Source organism: Callorhinchus milii, unplaced genomic scaffold (assembly GCF_018977255.1).
Source record: "Callorhinchus milii isolate IMCB2004 unplaced genomic scaffold, IMCB_Cmil_1.0 Scaffold16, whole genome shotgun sequence".
Taxonomy (NCBI): Eukaryota; Metazoa; Chordata; class Chondrichthyes; order Chimaeriformes; family Callorhinchidae; genus Callorhinchus; species Callorhinchus milii.
In genome coordinates, this window is record NW_024704757.1 from 2,134,402 (window position 1) to 2,159,185 (window position 24,784).

The 24,784-nt window shown below is 44.6% G+C and overlaps 1 protein-coding gene across 5 annotated transcripts in view; it reads right to left on the minus strand.

Annotated features, from left to right (window-relative positions):
• The window catches only part of septin-9 (neuronal-specific septin-3), a 163,613-nt gene that overhangs the window by 70,313 nt on the left and 68,516 nt on the right, over window positions 1-24,784 (minus strand). The window contains exon 1 of one of the 5 annotated variants that reach the window (XM_007908200.2): window positions 8,113-8,186. The exons of 3 other annotated variants lie outside the window; for them this stretch is intronic. The gene's annotated coding sequence lies outside the window, so the exon portion shown is untranslated. Of the gene's footprint in view, window positions 1-8,095; window positions 8,187-24,784 lie in introns of those variants that run through there. One more of the 5 variants, XM_007908198.2, reaches the window with a different exon arrangement.

Consider the following 24,784-nt stretch of genomic DNA (forward strand, 5'->3'; position numbering starts at 1 on the left):
AGCACTGAGCCAAGTCATGCAAATGATGAGCACGAGGATGCCTTTCTGCCCCAGCTCACAGAGCCTCCCCTGGTTACTGGCTGCATCACACACACACACGACTAGAATAGTAATCAGGGCCACTTCAGGCTGGGCTGTGACTGCTTCCCGAGATCTCTCATTCCCTTTCTTTGGCTGCATTGCTTGACCGCGTTTACTTGAAACAAGGCTGGCCTCTCTCTCTCTCTGCGTCTCTCTCTACGCGAGCCCCATTCAAAGCCGGCACCAATAGCAGCTGGCAAGCGAGCACTTGGTTTTGTAAAGGTCACAGTTTTCAGGCTTTCAGATCAAAAACAAACCTGAGACCGGTTGGTAGCTGAGTAGATTGTTATGAAAATCTTTCTTCTACTTTGACATTTCGCCCACAAAGTACACAGTCACTCCAGTTTACAATCTATTCTATGAAGCACTTTGAGATGTCTCAATGACGTGAAAAGGGGCTATATCAAATGCAAAGATTATTATAAGCAAAAACACACGGTCACTCCGCTTTACAGCACATCCTGCAAAGCACATTTTGTGATGCCCTCCTGATGTGAAAGGCCCTGTACCAAACGTAAGGATTATTTATCCATTTGAGATTTTTATTGCCCATTTATCATTGAACCAAAGTTGACTTCCAATAATTTTCCAAAACTGGCACATTCAGGCAGGAAAGACTTTTAATATTAATAATAATCCTTTTAAAAGCACAAAGAAGAATAGCTGATCACGTCTTTGAGAGAAGTCTCAAAGCGCTTCACAGAATGGTGGGTGGCCAAGCCTTTGGTCACTTTGTCTCTTAATCTCTGGAACTGCCACCCTCTACTGCTTCCTCTCATCCTCTCGGTCTTGAAATCCCACCTATTAACCTACCTCTTCCACCGTACCTGTGGTCACCTTAACCCCCCCCCCCCCACACACACAACTCCCGCACAGCATCCAACCCCTTTTACTGTAAAGTGGTCTGAGAGGCTATCCTACAACAAATTACATTTGTATAGCACCAGCCATGTCGGGAGGGTGTCCCAAGGCGCTGAAGGACGATCATGACAGGTGCTGTATAAATGCAAGTTGCCGATGCTGTCCTTCGTGCTTTTAAAATATCTACATATGTGCAGAAAAATCTGATTATTAGAGAACATAAACTACAAACAAATCCCGTTTGCATTTGTTGCCGTGTGTGTTTACCACTTACACAAACCGTGAAAAAATATACAGGGATTACATAAAATCACTGAATTAGAAGCTGATCAACATGTTCCTGAAATTCATTTGATAAAAGGCCTCAATCCTCAGGCATGTGATGAACCAGGTTTCTGGTTCGGTCCCAGCTATGAGCAACACACCTCTTTCACTATGTGATGCACTCAAATGCAATCAAAGCTGATCGGTCAGGAACATTTATTTTGATTGTGGAAGGAGTGAGTGCGCCGATCGGTAAAGTGCAATTTACTACAAAAATGCAACGATATTCCCAATAAATATTTTTTTTAGGTTGGTAGCTTTCACCTCAAACTATTTGATCGAGTCCTGAACGTAAATCATTCAAATCAACGTTGTGAAAGGGAGGCTCGAGATAGGCTCAGAACCAAAGCTTTGAATGGTGCTGGAATCAGATAACGTAGATGCATTTAAGAGGAAGCTAGATATACACATGAGGGGAAGGAAACAGAAGGGTATGAGGGGGGAGGGGAAGGGAGTAAGGAGTGGGCGGAGACTCACATGGAGCATAAACACCGACACAGACTGGTTCGGGCCGAATGGCCTGTTTCCGTGCTGTACATTCTACACAAATCGATGTTGCAGACGCCTCCATCAAATTTGACCAGATTTCAACAGCCTGAGCCAAGAATTATTTTCTGTGACTGAAAACTGGATTCTAACTGAACCCTGTATGCTAAACCAACAAATTTCCTGTCTCAGTGCCATAATAATAAACAAGACATCTCAAAGCAGGTTATAATAATAATCTGTGTAATAATTTGATATCGTGCCTTATCACGTCATTCAGATGTCTCAAAGCACTTCATAGCATATTTGTATTTTGTGGGTGAAACATGAATGTCAGTTGTGCACAGCAATGTCCCACAATCAGCCATGGAGTGAGAGACCAATTTGTTTTATTTGAGGGGATTGTAAGCCAGGGCACCAGGAAAGAGAAACTCCCTTCCCTTTTCGAATAGTGCCAAGGGATCTTTAACATCCACCTGAACAGATGGGACCTCGGTTTAACTTCTCATCCAAAGGATAGATGAGATGTTAAAATAATGTGGAGTCGAGTCGACTGTGTATTTTTGTGTATGAACCCAGCATCCAATTTGTGCACAGCAATGGCCCACAAACAGCCGTGGAGAGAATGACCAATATTATCTCGAGGGACTTAACCTGCCAGAAATTTTACCTCCTGACTTGGGAAGCAATCTCTCCCTTCACTGCCCTCAGGTGCAGCCAACACAAGAAGCCAATCAGCATTTGTAGGCGAATGCGGTGACCAATTTCCACACAACAACGTTCCAGATTGAAAGTCAGTGCTGACTTGATGGGACAAATGATCCCCATCTGCACTGTAAATTTCTATGATTCTATGACCATTGGTCATTGACATTCGATATGTTTGTGGGGCATTGCCAACAACAACTTCAATTTATATAGGGCCTTCACATAGGGTAGCATTCCAAAGCACAATGCTGTGTGCAATTAGCTGCCTCGACTTTCTACACAGTCACAACACTTACAGTAAATTCCGTGATGGTTTTGCGATGTCCTTACGACGTGAAAGGTGCAATAACAAATGCATGGAGTGTTAATATAAATTCCCAGCTAAGGGTCTGTCTCGAGCCTATTGGAGGATTGAAGGAACATTGTGAAAATGGTTGTACTGCTCTGCAAATGTGAATTTACAGCTCCAAAGTGAACCATTTAAACTCTATGAACAAAAGGCAAAGCACTGCAGATGCTGGAAATCTGGTATAAACACAGAAATCGCTGGGAACACACAGCAGGTCAGGCAGCATCCAGGGAGAGAAGAAAATGAATTAACGTTTCACTTCAATGACCTTTCGTCAAAACTCAATCATGAGTTTTATACAATGATTTGGCTTGCAGTTTATAATACTTAATAAGAATCCTCACATGTGATCCCAGTGCTTCAGGAAGAACTAGGAAGGCTAATGCCATGTTGGTGTTTATTGCAAAAGGTTTAGAGTACAACAGTAGCAGTCTTGGTGAGACTGTATCTAGAATATTGTGTGCAGTTTTGGTCTCCTTATTTAAGAAACGACATACTCGCCTTAGAGGGGGTGCAGCATAGATTCACGAGGATAGTTCCTGGGATGAGGGGGTTGACCTATGAGGAGAGGTTGAGTAAACTTGGCCTATATTCTCTAGAATATAGAAGAATTAGGGGTGATCTTATAGAAACCTATAAGATTCTTATGGGGCTTGACAGAGAAGACAGTGTGAGACTGTTTCTCCTGGTAGGAGAATCTATAACATGATCTTATCAAATGGTGGAGCAGGCTCGAGGGACTGAATGGCCTACTTCTGCTCTTAATTCCTATGTTCCTATGTCCTCCCGATGTGAAAGTTACTACACAACTGTAATTTGTTGTTGATATATCTTTGTATCAAAGATACACAATGTCTCAAAGGATTTATTGTAAAGTGTAGTGACTGGTTTTAGGCGAACCTGCTACAGGAGTAAAGGGGTGCATCAAATCAATTAATAATAATAAATAATAATAATCCTTGCATTTGATATAGCATCTTATGACATCGTTGAGACATCTCAAAGAGCTTCACAGGATATACTGTGAAGTGAATTGACTATCTCTTGTGGCAAAAGTGGCAGCCAATTGCACACAAACAGTCGTGAATCAATCAGTCATGAGCCAAGTCTTGCTGTGCCTCATTAACTGAAAATTGTCATAATGTCAAAAGTACAGTTTTTACCAAATGCTGCTCAGCACAAGCTACATCCCGACAGTTCCAGCCAACACAAGGAGTCAATGAGTTTATGTAGGTAAATATGGCAGCCAATTTGCACAGAACAACACCCAACAAACAGTTGTGAAGTGAAAGACCAATTATAACTGGAGGATTGTGGACCGAGGGGCACTGAAATAAACTCCCTTCTCCATTTGAATAGTGCCACAAATCTGGAACGTCCACCTGAACAGGCAGATGGGACCTCGGTTTAACATCCGAAGGACAGCAACTGTGTATAAAAAGCAGCACATTTCCTGCACCGCACTGGGGTGTCAACCTAGACTGTGAAAGTGCAAGGTCCCAACGGGGGACTTGAACCTAAACCTACCAAAACCTAGAACACTTTGGCCCTGAAACGTAACAGAGGGCAGGGCACTGTAGCTCTCTGCTAGCAGCTCTGAGGGCAGATTCTCTGTGTCCAGCAACTGTGTGTGGGTGTAGGAAGACACTGCAGTCTTGTCTGACTGGGAACCAGCTGTTTTTTTTGCTGGTTTCCTTTTGCTGCGAGAGGAACTATGATAAAAAGCAAAACACTACGTTTGGTTCTGCTTCCCCCTCCTCTCGTTTCAATTATTCGCTTCATTGCAAAAAGCCACAAAACAAACATGATCACGTTAAATAGATTAGGACACAATTTGCACAAGACATCGCCCAGCTTTGACTTTGTAACAATAGGCAGGAATTCCCTTCGTGATCGGGATAAGGCTGCAATTGTGCAAACATTCACTGAAAAGGGAAATGTGTGGAGCATGCAGAAAGTCTCAGAAAATGGAGGAAGTGGTTTCTGTCATTTTTTTTCATAGCTGTACCTAAGCTGTAAAGTCTTCTCTGATGCTGGAGGCCCAACTGAACACCCCCCACCCCCACCCCAGCCGGCAGGCCAGAAATAAATGTACATTTTGATGCTTTTCACCAGTTGCCATTAACTCGCAACACATTTTAGTTTGAAAGGAGGTGAAAAAAAAAGGACTTGGTTTCTGGTTACACACCATGCATCATGTCACATAGTGAGGCTTTGAGATCTCCAATCCACATTAATACATGGCCAAAAGAAATTTAAGGCCAATTTCTGGTTAAAAACGTAAACTTTTCTCATTAACCTTTCATCGTTAATCCAGTCATCTGCTCACCCTCCAAAATCACCCTCCATATGCAAAGCGTGCTGGCAGCCACCACACTCCCTACTCCCCCATCCCCACCATCACCAACAGTGATCACACATCATTAGGTTTAGACCAATTTTAGTTGGGGTACATGGATAGGATAAGAATAAGAAGTTGGATAGGATAAGAATAAACAGAGAGGAGGTATTAAAAAGGTTGATGGTGCTCAAGGTAGACAGGTCACCCCGGTACGGACGGGATGCATCCTAAGTTCCTGAGGGAAGTAAAGATGGAAATAACGGAGGCTCTGGCCACAATCTTTCAATCCTCCTTGGACACCAGGGTGGTGCCAGAGGATTGGAGGGTTACAAATGTTACTCCCTGTACAAAAAGGGGCAGAAGGATAAACCCGGGAACTACCGGCCAGTCAGCCCAATGCCAGTAGTGGGGAAACTTCTAGAGACTATAATCCGGGACAAAATAAATTTTCACTTAGAAAAATATGGGTTAATAAAGGACAGCCAACACGGATTTGTTAAAGGCAAATCGTGTTTAACAAACCTAAGGACAGCCAACACGGATTTGTTAAAGGCAAATCGTGTTTAACAAACCTAATAAGAATTTTTTGATGAAGTAACGAGAGGGTGGATGAAGGTAGTGCAGTTGATGTAGTTTCTATGGATTTTCAAAAGGCGTTTGATAAAGTGCCACATAAGAGACTTGTAAGCAAAATCGAAGCCCACGGTATTAAAGGGACAGTGGCAGCGGATACAGAACTGACTGGGAGACAGAGAGCAGAGAGTGGTGGTGAACGGTTGTTTTTCTGACTGGAGGGAAGTGTGCAGTGGTGTCCCCCAGGGGTCGATATTGGGACAACTATTATGTTTATGTTTGATCTCTTATAAATGACCTGGACTTGGGTATAGGGAGGACAATTTCCAAGTTTGTTGATGATACTAAGCTGGAAAAGTAGTAACCAGTGAGGAGGATAGTAACAGACTGCAAGAGGACACAGACAGACGGGTAACATGGGCAGACACGGGGCAGATGAAGTTTAATGTGGAGAAATGCAAAGTGATGCACTTTGGGAGGAAGAATGAGGAGAGACAATATACGCTGATGGTACAATCTTAAAGGGGGTGAAGGGACAGAGAGACCTGGGGGTCATATAGTAAATCTTTGAAGGTGGCCGGACAGGGAGATAAAGCTGTTAAAAAGTATCCGGGACACCAGGCTTTATAAATAGGGGCATAGAATACACAAGTCAGAAAGTTCTGATGAACCTTTATATAAACACTGGTTAGGCCTCAGCGAGAGACTGGGTTCAGTTCTGGGCTCCACACTTTAGGAAGGATGTCAAGGCATTGGAGAGGGTGCAAAGGAGATTGACCAGAATGGTACCAGGAATGAGGGGCTTCAGTTATCAGGAGAGGCCGGAGAAGCTATGGAGTCCTGTAGCTCAGTGGTTAGAGCACTCGCTTTGCAAGTGAGAGACCTGAGTTCAAGTCCAGGCAGAAGGCAAAACCTTGGGCAAGTTTCCTTACTCCACACAGAGCCTAATAATAATCCCTACAAAACAAAACAATAATAAATTGGTCATTTTCAATCCACGACTGTTTGTGGGACATTGCTGTGCGCAATTGGCTGCTGCGTTTCACCCACAAATATACAGTTAATTCACTTTACAGCATATTCTGTGAAGCGCTTTGGGACGTCAAGAAGACGTGAAAAGCGCTATGTCAAATGCAAGGATTATTATAAATGCAAGGATTATTATTCTCCTTGGAGCAGAGAAGGTTAAGAGGAACTTAATATAAGTTTTCAAAATGATGAGGGGATTTGATAGGGTGAACAAGGAGACACTATTCCCACTGGCGGTGGGTCACTAACCCGAGGACACCGATTTAAAATAATTGTTAAAAGAAACAGAGGGGAGGGGTGGAGAAATGTGTTCACACAGTGAGTTGTTGGGATCTGGAATGCATTGCCTGAAAGGCCGGTGGAAGCCGATTCAATAACAGCTTTTAAGAGAGAAGTAGATAATTATTTGGGGAGGACAAGTTGGCAGGGCTATGGGGAGAGAGAGCGGGGGAGTGGGGTTGATCAGGGCTATGGGGAGAGAGCGGGGAGTGGGGTTGATCAGGGCTATGGGGAGAGAGCGGGGGAGTGGGGTTGAGCAGGGCTATGGGGAGAGTGCGGGAGAGTGGGGTTGATCAGGGCTATGGGGAGAGAGCGGGGGAGTGGGGTTGATCAGGGCTATGGGGAGAGCGCGGGGGAGTGGGGTTGATCAGGGCTATGGGGAGAGAGCGGGGGAGTGGGGTTGATCAGGGCTATGGGGAGAGAGCGGGGGAGTGGGGTTGATCAGGGCTATGGGGAGAGAGCGGGGGAGAGGGGTTGATCGGGGCTATGAGGAGAGCGCGGGAGTGGGGTTGATTTAGAGGCTCTTTTCAAAGAGCGGCACAGACATGATGGGCCGAATGGCCTGCTTCGGTGCTGTATAATTCTATGATTGGCAGCCACACAACAACAAATTACATTTGTATAGCACACACACCCACACTGACATAGACACATACACAACCACACACACCCCGTTCCCCTCCGCACTGACACGGACGCACACACACATCCGCACTGATATAGACACATGCACACACATACACACACCTGCACTGACACGGACACACCCATACTCTTGCACTGACACAGGCAGCCACACACACACACCCTTCCGGCACAGGCAGCCACCCACACACCTGCACCGAGACAGACGCACGTATGCACACACACGCACTGACACAGACACACGCACCCGCACTGACACAGGTAGCATCACAACCGCACACACCCTGCCAGCACAGGGAATATAAAAAGTGAACAACCACGTGTGTAATCGACTTCCCTACAGGCGCTGAGCTAGAACAGACTATCGTTCATTGGTGACAATCTACTACAGTAAAAACTACAGCAGCTGCAGTACTCACAGAGCCCTTGGATTTACCGTAAGGTGTGCAAGTTGCTCTCTCTTTTGATACCAGCTAAAGCCTTTGGTAGGTACAGACAGCAGGATCTCAGAACAGTTTGAAGCTTTGGGGCGTGTTTGCGTAACCACAAGAGGCTAGTACCAATGATGACACACTTCCTCCACAGTGTCTTTTCCTGTTGATTTCATGCACTGGATCACAACACTTTGCCCAGTAAACGATAGCTTCAAAGTAACGAGTCACTTGTGAAGGTCACTTTGCAAACAAATAACCGTAGGAAATCATCCCTCTTTTCGTGGCATCACGTGCGTGCGAATAGTATACTGAATTGCATTTTGGAAACATGTGGCCCTGACCTTCCTACAATACCGACTCAGTTTGAGTTCCCAAATCTTTCTTTCTCTCACCCACTGTTTACGATCAGAGTTTACATCAATGAACAGTTCTATGCCTAACTCCCTCTCTCAACCACCCCCACCCCTGCCCCAATCTTTCATCATGTTTCGCCTTAAAATCTACCTCTTTGATCGCATCTATGGTCACTTCTCCCCCTCCCACTGCTTGGTTTCTGTCCCCTTCACTGTAAAGGGTTCCGACACGTTATTTTATATGAAAGGCGCTCTACATATGAACGTTATTGGTGTTTTATTTGGGGGAATGATGGGCAGGCCACCATGAGAACCCAACCCCCACCCACTTCTCTTTTCGAATTGTGCCACAGGATTTTTTAATGTCCAACATGAATCGGCACATCGGCACATCGGTTTAACGTCTCACTGTAAGGACGGATCCTCTGAAAATGCAGCGCTCCCCACTGGAGTGTCAGCCTGCACTGTGCTTTAAGAGAAAGTCGAGAAGTTTATACAATCAACTGAATTCCAAGATTAGATATTTTCTGATAAATATAATTATATATATATATAATATATTCCGTGAAGCGCTTTGAGAATTCTCAGTAAGGTGATAAGGGGCTATATCAAATGCAAAGATTATTATTATTAATAAAGATTTTGACCATAAAGTCACTCACTTGCCTCTCTTACCCTTTGTTTTAAATACCTAGTTTCAATTGAATGTGGAAGTTCAAATCACTTCTAGCTAGGTGTTTAAACGTGCATCAGCTATTGGTAGGGGATAAGGCAACGTTTAATACATTCAAGGTGCTGGGTTATTAGGCAATAGGATCAGTATAAATGGCTGGAGACATACCTGCTCTGTTTTCTTGTGTGTTGAAATCAAAAAGTTACAGTAGCAAACATATCCAAGAAATCACCTATTCGCTGCAAGTCCTAACCAGTCTGCATGGGTGGGGAAGGAGGTTAGGAGGAAAGACGTCAGCTGTTTAAATACAGACGTACATTTGTTTTTGGGTGAAAACAGATGATCACTTGGGAGAGGAGCATCAGCAAACAACAACAACTTGCATTTACATAGCGCCCTTCAACACAGGGTAGTGTCCCCGGGAAACCAGTCACAAGAGCAAAAGGGACAAAGTATTAGACGCACTGCAGACCGTCACTGTCACGACAACAACAACAACAACAACAAATTACATTTAGAGGGCGCCTTTCATGTCGGGAGGAAGTCCCAAGGTGCTGGACGGTCAGGGGTCCGGACCCGAGCATGGGGGAGGGGTGGGGTAGGGGTGAGGAAAGGCAGAGAGGTGGGAGGGCGACCAAAGGCACGATCGAAGAGAAGGGTCTTGAGATTGGCCTTGAAGGAGGCGAGGGAGGAAGCGAGTTCCAGAGCGTGGGGCAGGGAGGCTGAAAGCCCGGCCACCGATGGAGGCTGGAGACATGGAGCAGACCGGAGCCCGCTGAACGGAGGGAGTGGGCAGGTTGGTAGGGAGTCAGCAGGTCAGAGAGGTAGGAGAGGGCATGGCCATAGATGGCCTTGTAAGTGAGGATGAGGATCTTGAATTCGATCCTCTGAGGGATGGGGAGCTAGTGGAGTTGATAGGAGTAATGGGAGTCACAGAGCCTGGTGCGCGAGAGCACACAAGCTATAATATAATAATAATAATCCTTGCATTTGATATAGCGTTTTTCACGTCGGGAAGATGTCCCAAAGCGCTTCACAGAACACACTGTAAAGTGAATTGACTGTATATTTGTGGGCGAACGCGGCAGCCAATTGCGCACAGCAATGTCCCACAAACAGTCGTAGATTGAAAATGACCAATTTATTATTGTTTTTGGTTTTTTGGAGGGATTATTATTAGGCTCTGTGTGGAGTAAGGAAACTTGCCCAAGGTTTCGCCCTCTGCCTGGAATTGAACCCAGGTCTCTCACTTGCAAAGCGAGTGCTCTAACCACTGAGCTACAGCACTCCACAAATCAGCCAGAGTTTTGGATGATCTGCAGCATGTGAAGGGAAGAGTTACGACCAAAGTTTATCATAATCTTACACAACATAATTTACATTTACACGGTGCCTGTCGGGTCAGGATGATGTCTCAAAGCACTTCACACTACAGTCTGGTCACTTAAGTTGTGGATTGGAGCAGAAGAAGTTGACGGGAAGGTGGGGGGTAAATTGACCAAAAGTGCGAGGATCAAAAATGCAAATTTCAAGAAGTGCTTTGAATGTGGGGAGGGAAAGAGGGAGGGGAGAGTCGGAGAGACTCTGGGATGGAGTTCCAGAGCACGGGTGGGTAGAATGGCTGAGAATCTCGCCTGCCGATGATGGGGTGGATTGGTCGTCAAGACACAAAGTCTGCCCTGGATCAAACAGTTCAGATGTCGCTTGCAATCAGCGATCTCATTTCAATAAGACTGCAACATTCAATATACGATAACATTCACGTATATCTGGTGCTTATATTAACAGAACGAAACAAAGTCTGTGTACACCAAAAAAGGCAAAGAGCTGACTAATTAATTTCAAACCACCATCAGATGCTCAGTACCGCTGAGGGCAGTATTGTATTGGGAGTTGCCCACGCTGTCAGCACTGCAATTCTTCTTGACTAAACAGAATGTATTGATCACGGTCGACAATATCGTTCACTATTTGAAAAATACACCATCTCAGAGGCCTACCCCAGACTAGCCCACAGCTGTGGCTAGAAGCTAGAATCTTACAGGGCAGATGGAGGCCATTTGGCCCATCGAGTCTGACTGATTCTCAGAGCAAGATGTTTATTAAATCACATTGCCCTGCCCTATTCTCGGTGGTGATGGGGGTGGGATTTAAAACATCTGGTTCCAAATTAATCTCCAGATATTTCTCCAGGAGAACCTGCAATTAAGTTACAATTTCCTGGCAAGTGAAAGATTAATTTTATTTGGGGGGGTTTATGGTTGTTGGCCAGGAAAACAGGAGAGACTCCCTAATATTTTTGAACAATGTCGCGGGATCTTTAACATGCACCTGAACAGGTAGATGGGACCATGGTTTAACATCTCAAATGAAGGAGACACCTTCAACAATGCAACTCTTCCCTCCCCACACCCAACATTTTTTTAAATTGCTGAGATCCTACAGGAAGAGTATCAGAAGCTTGAGAAAAAGCTAACGAGTAGGACCTCAAAGGTGATGATCTCCGGATTACTCACAGTGCCTCGTACAAGTGAGTATCAAAACAGCAGATCAAACACATTAATGCATAGCTGGAGAAATGGTGCAGAAAGGAGGGCTTCAGGTTCCTGGATCACTGGGAGCCCTGGGGCATGCGGGACCAGCACAAGCTGGATGGGTTACACCTGAACAGGGCTGGGACCAATGTCCTTGCAGGGAGGTTAACTAGTGCTGTCGGGAAGGGTTTAAACTAATTTCTAAGTGGGGAAGGAATGAGGATGTAACATCAGAGAGGACTGGTTACAGAGAGGGCTGGGAGAGACAAATAGCAATGAAATAAGGAGTAGTTCAGAAAAAGGAGGGTTTAATGGTGGAGAAATGCAGAGCGGCCTCAGTTGGTCTTGGAGTGCATTTGCTTAAACGCACAAAGTGTAACAAATAATATTGGTGACCTGCAGCTCAAGCTGCCACATGGGGTTATGATGTAGTGGCAATAACGGAGATCTGGCTCGAACAAGGGCAGGAATGGGAGCTGAATATTCCTGGCTACAATGTATTCAGGAGGGATAGGGAAGGGAAAAAAGGAGGGTGGCAATGTTGATTAAAGACACGGTTACGGCCTTGGAAAGGGTCCAAAAATGTGTGCAAGATAACTTTCTGGATCAGTATGCTTCCAGAATGCGGAAAGAAGCAGAGCTGGATCTAGTTCTGGGGAATGAAGTGGGGCAAGTGGAGCAGGTTTCAGTTGGAGAACATCTGGACAACAGTGATCACAACATCAATAGGTTTAGAGTACTTATAGAAAGGGAAAAAGAACAATCAAAGGTGAAGATACTCAACTGGAAGAGGCTAATTTCAGTGAGTTATAAAGGGACCTAGCCAAGGTGGATTGGAAAGAAAGATTGACAGGTAAAACAGCTAACGAGCAATCGAAAGCCTTTAGGGAGGAGATAGTTCAGGGACAGAACAAATACATTCCCACAAAGGGGAAAGGTAGGGCATCCAAACCTCCCTGGATGAATAAAGAAACTGGGATTAAAATAAAACAGAAAAAGGAAGCTTATGATAACTGTCAGGTCCAAAACACAGAAGATAATCAAATAGAATATAGAAAGTACAGAGGAGAACTGAAAAAGGAAATAAGAGGGTCAAAGAGATTGTATGAGAAAAGATTAGCAGGTAACATGAAAGGGAACCCTAAGGTATTTTATGAGCATATAAAGAATAAAAGGTTAGTCAAAAGTAGGGTGGGTCCAATTAGGGACCAAAGAGGAAATCTTCTTGTGGAGGCAGAGGGCATGGCTGACGTACTGAATGAGTACATTGCATCTGTGTTCACAAAAGAGGATGCAGCCAATGCCACAGTATCGGAGGAGAGGGGAGAGAAATTGGATAAGAATAAACGGGGAGGAGGTACTAAAAAGGTTGACAGTGCTCAAGGTAAATAGGTCATGCGGTCCAGATGGGATGCATCCTAGGTTACTGAGGGAAGTAAGGATGGAAATAATGGAGGCTCTGGCCACAATCTTTCAATCCTCCTTGGACACTGGGGCGGTGCCAGAGGACTGGAGCATTGCAAATGTTACTCCCTGTACAAAAAAGGCCCAAGGATAAACCCGGGAACTACCGGCCATTCAGCCTAATGCCAGTAGTGGGGAAACTTCTAGAGACTATAATCCGGGACAAAATAAATCTTCACTTAGAAAAATATGGGATAATAAAGTGCAGCCAACACGGATTTGTTAAAGGCAAATCATGTCTAACAAACCTGACAGAGTTTTTTGATGAAGTAACGAGAGGGTGGATGAAGGTAGTGCAGTTGATGTAGTTTCTATGGATTTTCAAAAGGCGTTTGATAAAGTGCCACATAAGAGACTTGTAAGCAAAATCGAAGCCCACGGTATTAAACGGACAGTGGCAGTGGATACAGAACTGACTGGGAGACAGAGAGCAGAGAGTGGTGGTGAACGGTTGTTTTTCTGACTGGAGGGAAGTGTGCAGTGGTGTCCCCCAGGGGTCGATATTGGGACCACAGGTTTTTGATCTCTATAAATGACCTGGACTTGAGGGGGTGAAGGAACAGAGAGACCTGGGGTTCATATAAGTAAATCTTTGAAGGTGGGCGGACAGGCAGATAAAGCTGTTAAAAAAGCATACGGGTCACTAGGCTTTATAAATAGGGGCATAGAATACACAAGTCAGGAAGTTCTGATGAACCTTTATATAAACACTGGTTAGGCCTCAGCGAGAGACTGGGTTCAGTTCTGGGCTCCACACTTTAGGAAGGATGTCAAGGCATTGGAGAGGGTGCAAAGGATATTGACCAGAATGGTACCAGGAATGAGGGACTTCAGTTATCAGGAGAGGCCGGAGAAGCTGGGATTATTCTCCTTGGAACAGAGAAAGTTAAGAGGAGACTTAATAGAAGTTTTCAAAATGATGAGGGGATTTGATAGGGTGAACAAGGAGACACTATTCCCACCGGCGGGTGGGTCGGTAACCCGAGGGCACCGATTTAAAATAGTTGTTAAACGAAACAGAGGAGAAATGTTTTCACAGCGAGTTGTTGGGATCTGGAATGCATTGCCTGAAAGGCTGGTGGAAGCCGATTCGATGATAACTTTTAAGAGAGAAGTAGATAATTATTTCGGGAGGACAAGTTTGCAGGACTATGGGGAGAGAGCGGGGGAGGTTGGAATTGATTTGGAAGCTCTTTTCAAAGAGCGGCACAGATATGATGGGCTGAATGGCCTCCATCTGTGCTGTATAATTCTATGATTCTATGACTCCCTGCCCCCAGTTACTGGTCTGCCCTTGCATGTCTTGCCGGCAAGCCAGCCTGGCTTTGCTTTCATCAGCCTTGCCATGGAATACTGCAGACCCACCTGGCTCAGGAATTGGACCGCCACAGAGAGGTGGCTCAATTTCGACATTCGATTGCCAGGCATGTTACTTTGGAGCCAGTTCAGGTCCAAGGAGACCCCACTTACCTCCCCCCAAAACTGCACAATTAGATGAGTTTAAAGACTCGACATTGGGCTTGAACCCACAGATTTTTGACTCATTGACGAGAGTGCTACCAAGTGAGTCAGGCTGATACCTATGAGATTGTATCTCATGATTCTGAAGAAGTCTCTGGTGTGCATTTATCAACCATTGAGATACTAAAGTCAGTGCTAATGGAACAGTTGACACACATGGAGTTCCCAAGGTGCTCAGTTGCAATTGCTTCCAATGGAAGGATATGAATTACAGAGCTTTTATTAAAAGCTTTTTCCAAAGTTATTGATTTCATATCTACAGGTGAAAAACAGATGACAGAATCAAAAGCACCATAATTGGAACATATGGAATGAGGTACAGGAAGAGGCTATGTAGCTCATCGAACAGTTCTACAGGTTTTAGGTTCTATTGTTACTAACAAATAACAATCATTGCATTTGATATAATGCTTTCTCATTGGGAGGACATCTCAAAGTGCTTCACATGATTCACTATAAAGTTTAATGACTATTTTGCAGGCAAACATCTTCTTTGCCCATAAAATACAGTCAATTCACTTAACAGTGCGGAGTGGGTGGGGGGGTTGTGTTTTCAAAGGTGGAGTCCTTCAGTTGAGATGTTAAACTGAGGTCCCATCTGCCTGTTCAGGTGGATGTTAAAGATCCCGTAACACTATTCAAAAAGAGTTTCTCTCCCGGTATCCTGGCTAACAATCCCCCAGAATAAAAATAAATTAAAAAATGATCACTCACTACACGGCTGTTTGTGGGACATTGCTGTGTGCAACTGGCTGCGGGTTTTGCCCACAAAAATACACAGTCAATCCACTGTGACGCCCTTTGAGACGTCTCAACAAATTGATAAGGATCTATATCAAATTCAAGGATTATTATCACTATTATTATTATTGGCAGATCAGCCAATGTCCTGCTCTTTCCCTATACCTCTTAATGCCTCTGCTACCCAAGCCTCTGTATCTTGCTTTTAAACATCTCTATTAATTCCACCTCTACAGTTTTCTGGAACAGAGAGTTCCAAATCTTCACAACCCTCAGGGTGAAGAAATGCCTCCTGACCTCAGCTCTAATCATCTGAGTTCTGAATTGAAGCCTGTGCCCCCTTGGGATAACATGACAGACTTTTTGGTGCTGGAGGGAAATGGAGGAGATAAATTAAAAGTTGTGTATACAAGTCTCACAGAAGCAGTACTGTGCGTCCAACGTTAAGCAAAGTAGGTTAATTGAAAACACAGGGATTCCAAGCTAGTGGGATTCATCCTGAAAATTGCTTTCAGCTTCCCTACCAAAGGGGCTGAACTTTTAACAGCAAGATTACTAAAATGCTTTTAATTATTGGTGTCTGTAGCATAATTATGGATTTGTTACTTTCTGACACACATACCATTAGAAAACAGCAAGGGCTCGCAGTTTGAGGGGGTAATTAGTAGCAGTCAAGCTAAATGTCTGAACTGGACCACAACCAAAGCACTCAAATATCCAAGTATTTGTGCTTTCTAATCAACATACACATGAAGACATAATAATAATAACAATAATAATAATAATCCTTGCATTTGATATGGCGTCTTATCAAGAAGGTTTATTTTGTTAGCCCACCCAAATAGGTTGGCCACCACTGCTGTAAAGTAGTGACTGTGTATTTTGTGGGTGAACAATGCAACCAATTTTGTGCACAACATGTCCCACTGATAGCCACGGAATGAGCGAGCAACCAATTTTATCTGGAGGGTTGTTATCTGGAGGACAGCAGGAGAAACTCCCTTCTCTTCTCATACAAGTAATGTCATGGGATCTTTAACATCCACCTGCACAAGCAGACAAGACCTCGGTTTAACAATTCACCTGAAGAACGGTAGCTCTGACAATGCAGCCCCTCCAGCACTGCACTGGTCTAGACTGAACTCAAAATCCCAACGGAGGCTGGAACCCATGGCTTCCCGACTCCAAGGCAAGCATGCTGACAACTGAGCCAGGCTGACACACAATAATTGCAGTGTTTAGGAATACAGAGACTGCATTTATTACTTCTAAATGATGACCATTTAAATGCTTTCCCATCCCCACTAACATAGGCTGAATACAGTGCAATTAAGCTCGGTATTGTATCCACTCTACCACAAGGTCTGCTGAATACATGCCTGTGTCGTTGCTCGATATTGTTCCCAGTTTGCTATTTGAATGACTCAACAACCTGATCTCAGTGAAATACAGTGCAGATCTGATTCAATTAAATTAGCTCCGAGTAGCCTCAGGTTTCGATTGCTGAGGTGTCTTTGAATGCAGTCAGAGAAGAGGCGGCTACTCAGGCTGAAACCGTCGCGAGATGCATCTGGGGGATTGGGCAGTGTGATCATCATCTTTTCATTAATCGAGTGCCCTTCGCAACAACAACTTGCATTTATTATTATATAGCGACCCTCACCTCATGCAGGTTAGAGTCCCAGAGCACTTGACAGTGGCGGGGCATGACGCTGAGCTGAGGGCAGGGGGGAGAGGTGGAGGAGGAGAGAGGTAACCGTAAGCACGGTCGAAGAGGAGGGTCTTCAGGCATGACCTGAAGATGGGGAAGGAGTGTGCAAGGCAGAGGGATTGAGGGAGAGTGTTCCTGAGTTTCGGGGTGTAGTGACTGAAAGAGCAGCCACGAAGAGTGGAACGAAGGACACGAGGAAGCAGGAGGCTGGAGACAACTGGTGGTGGGTTGTGCAGTAAGCAGGTCAAGTTCCCGTCGGGAGGACGTCTCAAAAGGCTTCACAGCATATAATGTAAATTGTAGTGACTGTTTTGTGGGGGAATGCAGCAGCCAATTTTGCACTCAGCAATTTCCCACAAGCAGCCATGAAGTGAATGACCGATTTTATCTGGAGGATTGTTGGCCAAGACAGCAGGAGAACATCACTACTCTTTTTGAATAGCGCCATGGGATCTTTAATGTCCACTTAAACTGATAAGACAAGTATAAGACTAGATATCACATAGCATATTGTGGGAGAAATCATGTCAGCTGAATTCTTTTGTTGTTGTAGTATCGCCTGTAACTATTTTAGATACAATGTGTGTTCCTCAAATGTAAGTTGCTTGCACAGCCAGAAAACTGATTGAAAATAATAGCTACTACAGTACACTAACCTAATCAAAATAACCTCGTAAAGTAACATTTCTGTTATTTCCATCCTTGGAATCATATACTGTAATTATATTACAGCATCATAGGAAAACTGGGACAGAGGAGGCCATTCAGCCCATCGAGGCTGTTCCACCAGCCAAGACTTGGGGTTCCCAGAGTGTGCGTTGGGGTAACTGTTGGAAGCCTAACCGGCTAAAACCGCATAGCTTGCCATTGATATCGCTGTCTGGCAAGCTTTCCTGCTGCTTGTTCAGTTAGGACCACCCTACCCGTTGGGCTCTGGGTTGCAGTGGTAATAGGAGCTGAGTGGGAGGATTCCCTGCCCCCAGTGGATGGGCGGGAAATTCTACAGCAGAAACCGAACAATAGTAAATACATGCAGGTGTATCCAATGTCACTTGCCTTCCTAAAGCGTTTTAAGCGCATTCAATTACAAGCTGATAAAAACAAATTCGTACTTGTAGCTCAGCCTTACTTGAAGCTGAGCCCTGGCTCAGGCAGCTGTTTGTACATCTGCCAGGTAGGTCAACAGATGGGAACTTTTGGGAAAATTGCAAAGTGCATTTAAACAGACACTCAATATCTCCTGTTCCATTACCTAATGATCTGTCGCCCCCACAATCTAGTAACTAGAAACAGACCAGCGTGGGGAGAGTTTCGGTATGTTGTATGCCCAATATATTTCAAAAGTACATGTCAAAAAATGCATTTGCAAAGCTGAACTGCCTTTAATAAGAAGATAAATGATCCTTGCATTTTATATAATACCTTTCACATCAGGAGGGCGTCTCACAGCTCTTTAATGGATTCACTCTAAAGTATAACCAACTTTGTTTGGGGGATTGCTGGCCAGGATACCAGGAAAAACTCCCTTCGCTTTTCAATTTGTGCCATGGGATCTTTAACGTCCACCTGAATAGACAGATGAGATCTCGGTTTACAGTCTCATTAAAAAGATGGCACCTCTGTCAATATAGCACTCTACCAGCACTGCAATATCAGCCTAGACTGTGAACTCAAAATCCCAAAGCAGGTCTTGAACCCACAACCTCTTGACTCAGTTAAAGAATGTGCTCCTGATTAAGCCAGGCTGACACACTGAAGTGAATGACCAATTGCTGGTCAGGGGCTATACAAAGCGAAGGGTCATCTGCTCTGACGAAGGGTTGTGGACCTGAAACGTTGACTCACTTTCCTTTCTCGATAGATGCTGCCTGACCTGCTGGGTGTTCCCAGCGACTTCTGTTTTTGTTTTCAGATTTCTAGCATCTGCAGTATTTTGCATTTTGGCTATACAAAGGGAGTTGGGGGGGTGGGGGGAGAGAAAAGAGGGAGGGGGCAAGTAATGGGGTACAAATGATTTCAACTGAGCTGAAGCTTTTCCTACTGGTGACAATCAATCTATAGCAGAAACCAAACAATATTAAGTACAGTGTAGGTGTATCCAATATCACTTGCCTTCCTAAAGCGTTTTAAGTTCATTCAATTACAAGCTGATAAAAACAAATTCGTACTTGTAGCTCAGCCTTACTTGAAGCTGAGACCTGGCTCAGGCAGCTGTTTGTACATCTGCCAAGGAGCAGGATTGAGACACTGGGATCGGGAATATCAGATACCCTGCGTGAAGGGCAACATATAAATGCAAGTTGTTGTTTGTTACCTGTATCTCGGTTTCATCGCCCCAGGAACCCTAAATGCATTTCAGGAACGGTGCATTTGACCAAGTAGCAATCAGTATCCAGCCAAAGCTAGTGCAGAATCCCAGGGAACCTGACTTAATTCAATGGTTCTCAAAGACAGCACATTTGTGTCTCCGCCCACAGTGGTTATTAGTCAATAGCCTTGTCCTCTGTCAACACAGGTCTGAATCAGGGGGTAAAACTTAACCAAGAGGAATCCTGAGATATTCTGTTCAGAGTCTCGATGGGTGTGAAATGGTTGGAAACGAATGAATATTAGGAGCAGAAAGTTATATAAACAGAAAAAGATAACTCAAAGGGATTCCAGGGGACGAGAATATATTATGACAACGATGGAAGCTTTGGCTGAATATTAAAATACAAAATGCAAGGTCTATTATTCTTTAACTTTACAGCCAAAAGACAGTGAGAACATCAGTCTATTAATCTGGACTAGTTTCACAGTTTGCATTACCTTTTCTGTCTGCCTCCAGTGGCATCAAGAGATCAACATTGGGAGGTTCTAAACCAAAAGACAGAGCATTCACAGGTCCCTTTAAATATATTATTTCCCTCACAGGAAGGTTCAAACAACAAAAAAAAATTGGGGCAAAGTACTTATAAATCATGTGAGAAGAGGCAGCCAGTAACTGTTTGGGAATAATTTGGGATTAGATGGGAATGTGATAGACAGGGGCTAAATTTCCATCTCAGGGAGGCTGATTACAAATTGATTGAGTGTCTGTGCCCCAGGATCAAACACATCTCAATAAGCCTCAGGTTGTCTCTTAGCTCTGTAAGACATTCCCCTGTTTTTTTACATAATTTACCTAGACTGGACAGCACGGACATAAGCCATTCAGACTAACCAGTCCTTCCTGCTGTTTATAATCCACGCCACCATTCGTATTCCCCTCGCCCTTATATGTTTCTATTTATTTCATAACTGTTACTGTGCACAATTGTCCAGCTGCGTTTGCCTACAAATACACAGTCACTGTAAATCCTGTCAAATACTTTGAGACGTTTTTCCGAGGTGATAAGGAGCTATAACAAATGGAAGGATTATTATTATAACTGTCTCCCATTGGGATTGGGCATTCTGTCTACTCACCCCCTATTCCCCTGGAGGGGGTAAGACCGGCAGAGACAAAAAGTTATTCCAAAATAGTTATTTATAGAAATACGAAGGGAAGAGAAAACGGTTAATTAGAGCGATGTGCAAGGGGAGGCAGGAGGACAAGGCAAGGCTATTATTTATTGTTGTTCAGATTTATTCACACACATATTTCTGACTCACTGATGTAGAATGCCAGCCACTACTCTGGATCCTAGAGCTGCAAGAAATATACCAGCCTTCTCGTTCCCTCCTTGGATTATATTAACTAATAATCTTTAATCCCTGCATTTGATACACTGCCTTTCACATCAGGTGGATGTCTTAAACCATTTCAGAGGATTTACTGTAAAGATTCTATTTGAAAAAGAGTTTGTATAGCTTGTAGGCAAATACATATTATAATAATCCTTAGTTTAATACAATAATCCTTGCATTTGATACAGCGCCATATCACATCGTTGAGACGTCTAAAAGCGCTTCACAGAGTACAATGCATAGTGAATTTACTGTACATTTTATGGGCGAATAATAATAAATATTTAGATTCATTAAAATCATCATGTAAACATTTTAGTGCATTTGTTCCTATCCTGTTCTCTTTTCCCCCCTTTTGGTTTCCATTTAGCTGGTTTTGATGACTATCAGTAAATGTAAAACCCTTTAATTTTCAAGGGCGAGTTGGGTGGGGGGAGGTTGTGGAGATTATTCTCTGGTACTCAGCCACGTAGCTTACATTTGGGGAAAAGGTAAGAGTGTGTACAGTGCTGACAACTCCCATCAACACTGGTCTCAACTCGCTTCCGGGAGATAATAACAAAGTGACANTTTTTGCGACAGCCTTGCGTAGTTGGTAACTCTCAGAACCTCCGATGCAAAGGCGAGAATTCAAGCCTCACATTGGGATTTTAAACTCACAGTCTGAGATACGCTCCAATATTTAATATTATTGTACATTGTTATCCAGTGCTAAAGGAGCACTGTATTGTCAGAGGTGTCGTCCTTTGGATGTCCTTTGCAAGAACTACCATTGCACTAATTGCACAACCATTGCACTAATTAAGCAAACAGAACGCATGAGTGGAGATCTGGGACACACTAATAGATGACCAGTAACAAAGACAAAAGTTACTGCACCGACAACAACAACAAATTACATTTGTATAGCGCCTTTCATGTCGGGAGGACGTCCCAAGGCACTGGACAGTCAAGGATTTGGACTCGAGCTGGGGGTTGGGATCGGGAGTCGTGGATGGTAATGAAGGTGGGGGTAGGAAGCTGGACGAAGGAGTGGATGTAGAGAAAGGTCTTGAGACGGGCCCTGAAGTAGGCAGTGGAGGAGGCAAGGCGAAGGCACTGTGGGATGGAGTTCCAGAGGGTGGGGCAGAAAGGCTGAAGACCCAACCACCGACGGTGGGGTGGGCAGAGTGAGGAACATGGAGCAGACAGGTCGTTATGGAGTTAGCAAGTCACAGAGAAAGGGAGGAGCAAGGGGGGGATGCTTTGAAAGCAAGGATGAGAATTTTGAACTCTATCCTCTGGGGGATGGGGAGCCAGGGGAGCCGGGCAGGGTGGGGATGATAGATTCACAGAGCTTGGTACGGGAGAGGACACAGCTTCAGAGTTCTGAATACTTTGCAGCTTGTGGAGGGAAGGGTTGGGAAGACCAACAAGCATGGAGTTGGCATAAACCATTGGAGCTTTCTCACCTGATGCGCTGTGGTATATTTGAGAGTAGAGCAGTCTTCTGACCACTGACATAACACAGCCTCTGATACAAAGCACACTGCTTTCACCTCCCAGCCTGACCACAGAGTTCATTCACAATGTTTCATTAGAGGGACACCATTTAAGGGATAAGGCTGTAGATTATTTGGGGGAAAAATCTAGGATTTTCTGAATTGCGATAATGCACCAAGAAAAATGGTCGTTTTTTGTTTTTTAAGGAAAAAGCAGCTTCGGGGCAATGCTGCATGGAACAAAAGCTCAGGACGTCTACTTAAAATAAACAGTACAATTTAAAATAGTATTTTAATTAAAATAGAGCCATCACAGATTGCCTGAATCATTCTTGGCAAAGTGCCGCATTCTTAGGACAGAATATAAGTATCAAAAGCAAACCTACACACCCATGGACTGACTGACTCTCGTTAATTACACTTATCTGCTTACACCCAGAGTGAAGAATGCACATGCCTGCACATTCCATCACTGGGTAGTTGGGGAAAACGTGCTGTGTTCCTTCAAACAGTGGCCGTGGTAAATCAGTCATCTCAAATTCCAGGATTCCACTTCCCAGAGCCTCCTGTCATTCCGTCATAGCAGTAAGTAGGAACCCGGTTGTTAGTCAATTGGCGGATTGCTTTCCGAGGGTAAACCGTTCAAAAAAAATAATAATAATTTGGACACCCAATCCATGATTGTTTGTGGGACACTGCAGTGCGCAATTGGCTGCCGCATTTTGCCCACAAAATATAGTCAATTCTCTTTACAGTGTGAAGCTCTTTGCGATGTCTCAACAACATGATAAGGCGCTATGTCAAATGAGAGGATTATTTATTATCTGAAGAATAGCATCTCCGACAATGCAACACTCCCCAATGCCTGTTTTGGGATGTCAGCCTGGATAGTGAGCTGAAAGGGCCCGATGTAGGACTTGAAACTGCAAGCTTCTGCTCCAGAGGCGAGAATGCTACCGACTGAGCTAGGGTGATAAAACGAGATAGCCCAAATCACTGAAATTGACATAGTCAACACCTTACTATTCACTAAATATGATTTCCATTATATAACCAAGTCTTCTACCCTAACCTAATCCACAAAAGACACTGATGGGTAGCGATACTGATCGGTGAATTGTTTAAGCATGTGGCAAATATAGGTAAGAAGAGTATCTTTAGAACCAGTTGGAGAATTGATTCATTTGGGATCAGTTACTATGGGCTTACACTAATTAGATGATTGCATACAGGATTTAAATTTCTGCCATTTTCCAGCAGAGTTGAACAAAGAAGCATGAGTACAGGATGTGCACAGGAACATGTGCACATCTCCTGAAGCTCACTGCTGAGAGATCATGTTATCACCTGTTAATCAAATATATACAACAGATTGCATTTATATAGTGCCACTCAGGTACCAAATGACTCGGAGCTCTTCACAAAGACGGGGTCGTACCCTGAGCAAGGTGGGAGGGGGTCATAGGCGTGGTTTAAGAATACAACAACAACTTGCACTTAATATAATGCCCTCCACGCAGGGTGGCGTCTCAGGGCGCTTAACAATGGCAAAGCCTGACTCCAAGCCGGGGGGAGATGAGAGGTGTCTGTAAACATGGTCGAAGAGGAAAGTTTTCAGGTGGGACTTCAAAGAGGGGCGAGAGGGGGCAAGGCGGAGGGATTGAGGGAGAGTGTTCCAGAGTTTCAGGCGATAGTGGCTGAAAGCTCGACCTCCAATGGTGGGACGGAGGGTGCGAAGGACGAGCAAGAAGCAGGTGCCAGTCATGCGGAGGCGCCGGGTAGTGGATTGGGGAGTGAGGAGATCGGAGAGATAGGAGGTGCCAGAGAGTGCTGGGGTTCAGTGAGTCTGAGGGAGAGCCCAGGGAGGTTGAGGAGTTTAGATCCGCAGGAGTGAAGACGTTGACGGGAGCCAAGGAGTATGGCTTCTGTCTTGTCCATACTCAGCTGCAGGAAGTTTACACTCATCCAGGCCTTGATATCTGCCAGACAAGCTGATAGAACATCAGCAGAATGGAGTTGGTGCTGGAGGAGGCAAAGTAGATTTGTGTGTCATCCGCATACGTGTGGACGTTTACCCCATGTCTATGGATGACATCGCCCAGAGGGAGCATATAGATGAGGAAAAGAAGAGGGCCAACGATGGTGCCTTGGGGTACCCAGCAGGTGACCGGGCAGGGGCAGGAGGACAAAGCATTTGCTGAGATGAAATAACAGCGGTTGGTTTAGTAGGACTCAAACTCGAACGAGAGATCCACGAGGAGGCAGAGGGAGCCCTGGTCACAGATAGAGAGAATGTAGTTTGTGACTTTGACAAGCGCTGCCTCTGTGTTGTGGGCAGTCAGGGCGAAAACCAGACTGCAGGGGGTCGAAGAGGAAGTGGAGGGAGAGGTGTGACCGAAGTTGACCTGCAACAACGTGTTCCAGGACTTTAGTAAGGAAGGGCAGGTTGGAAATGGGACAGTAGTGTGAGAGATTAGAGGGATCGAGG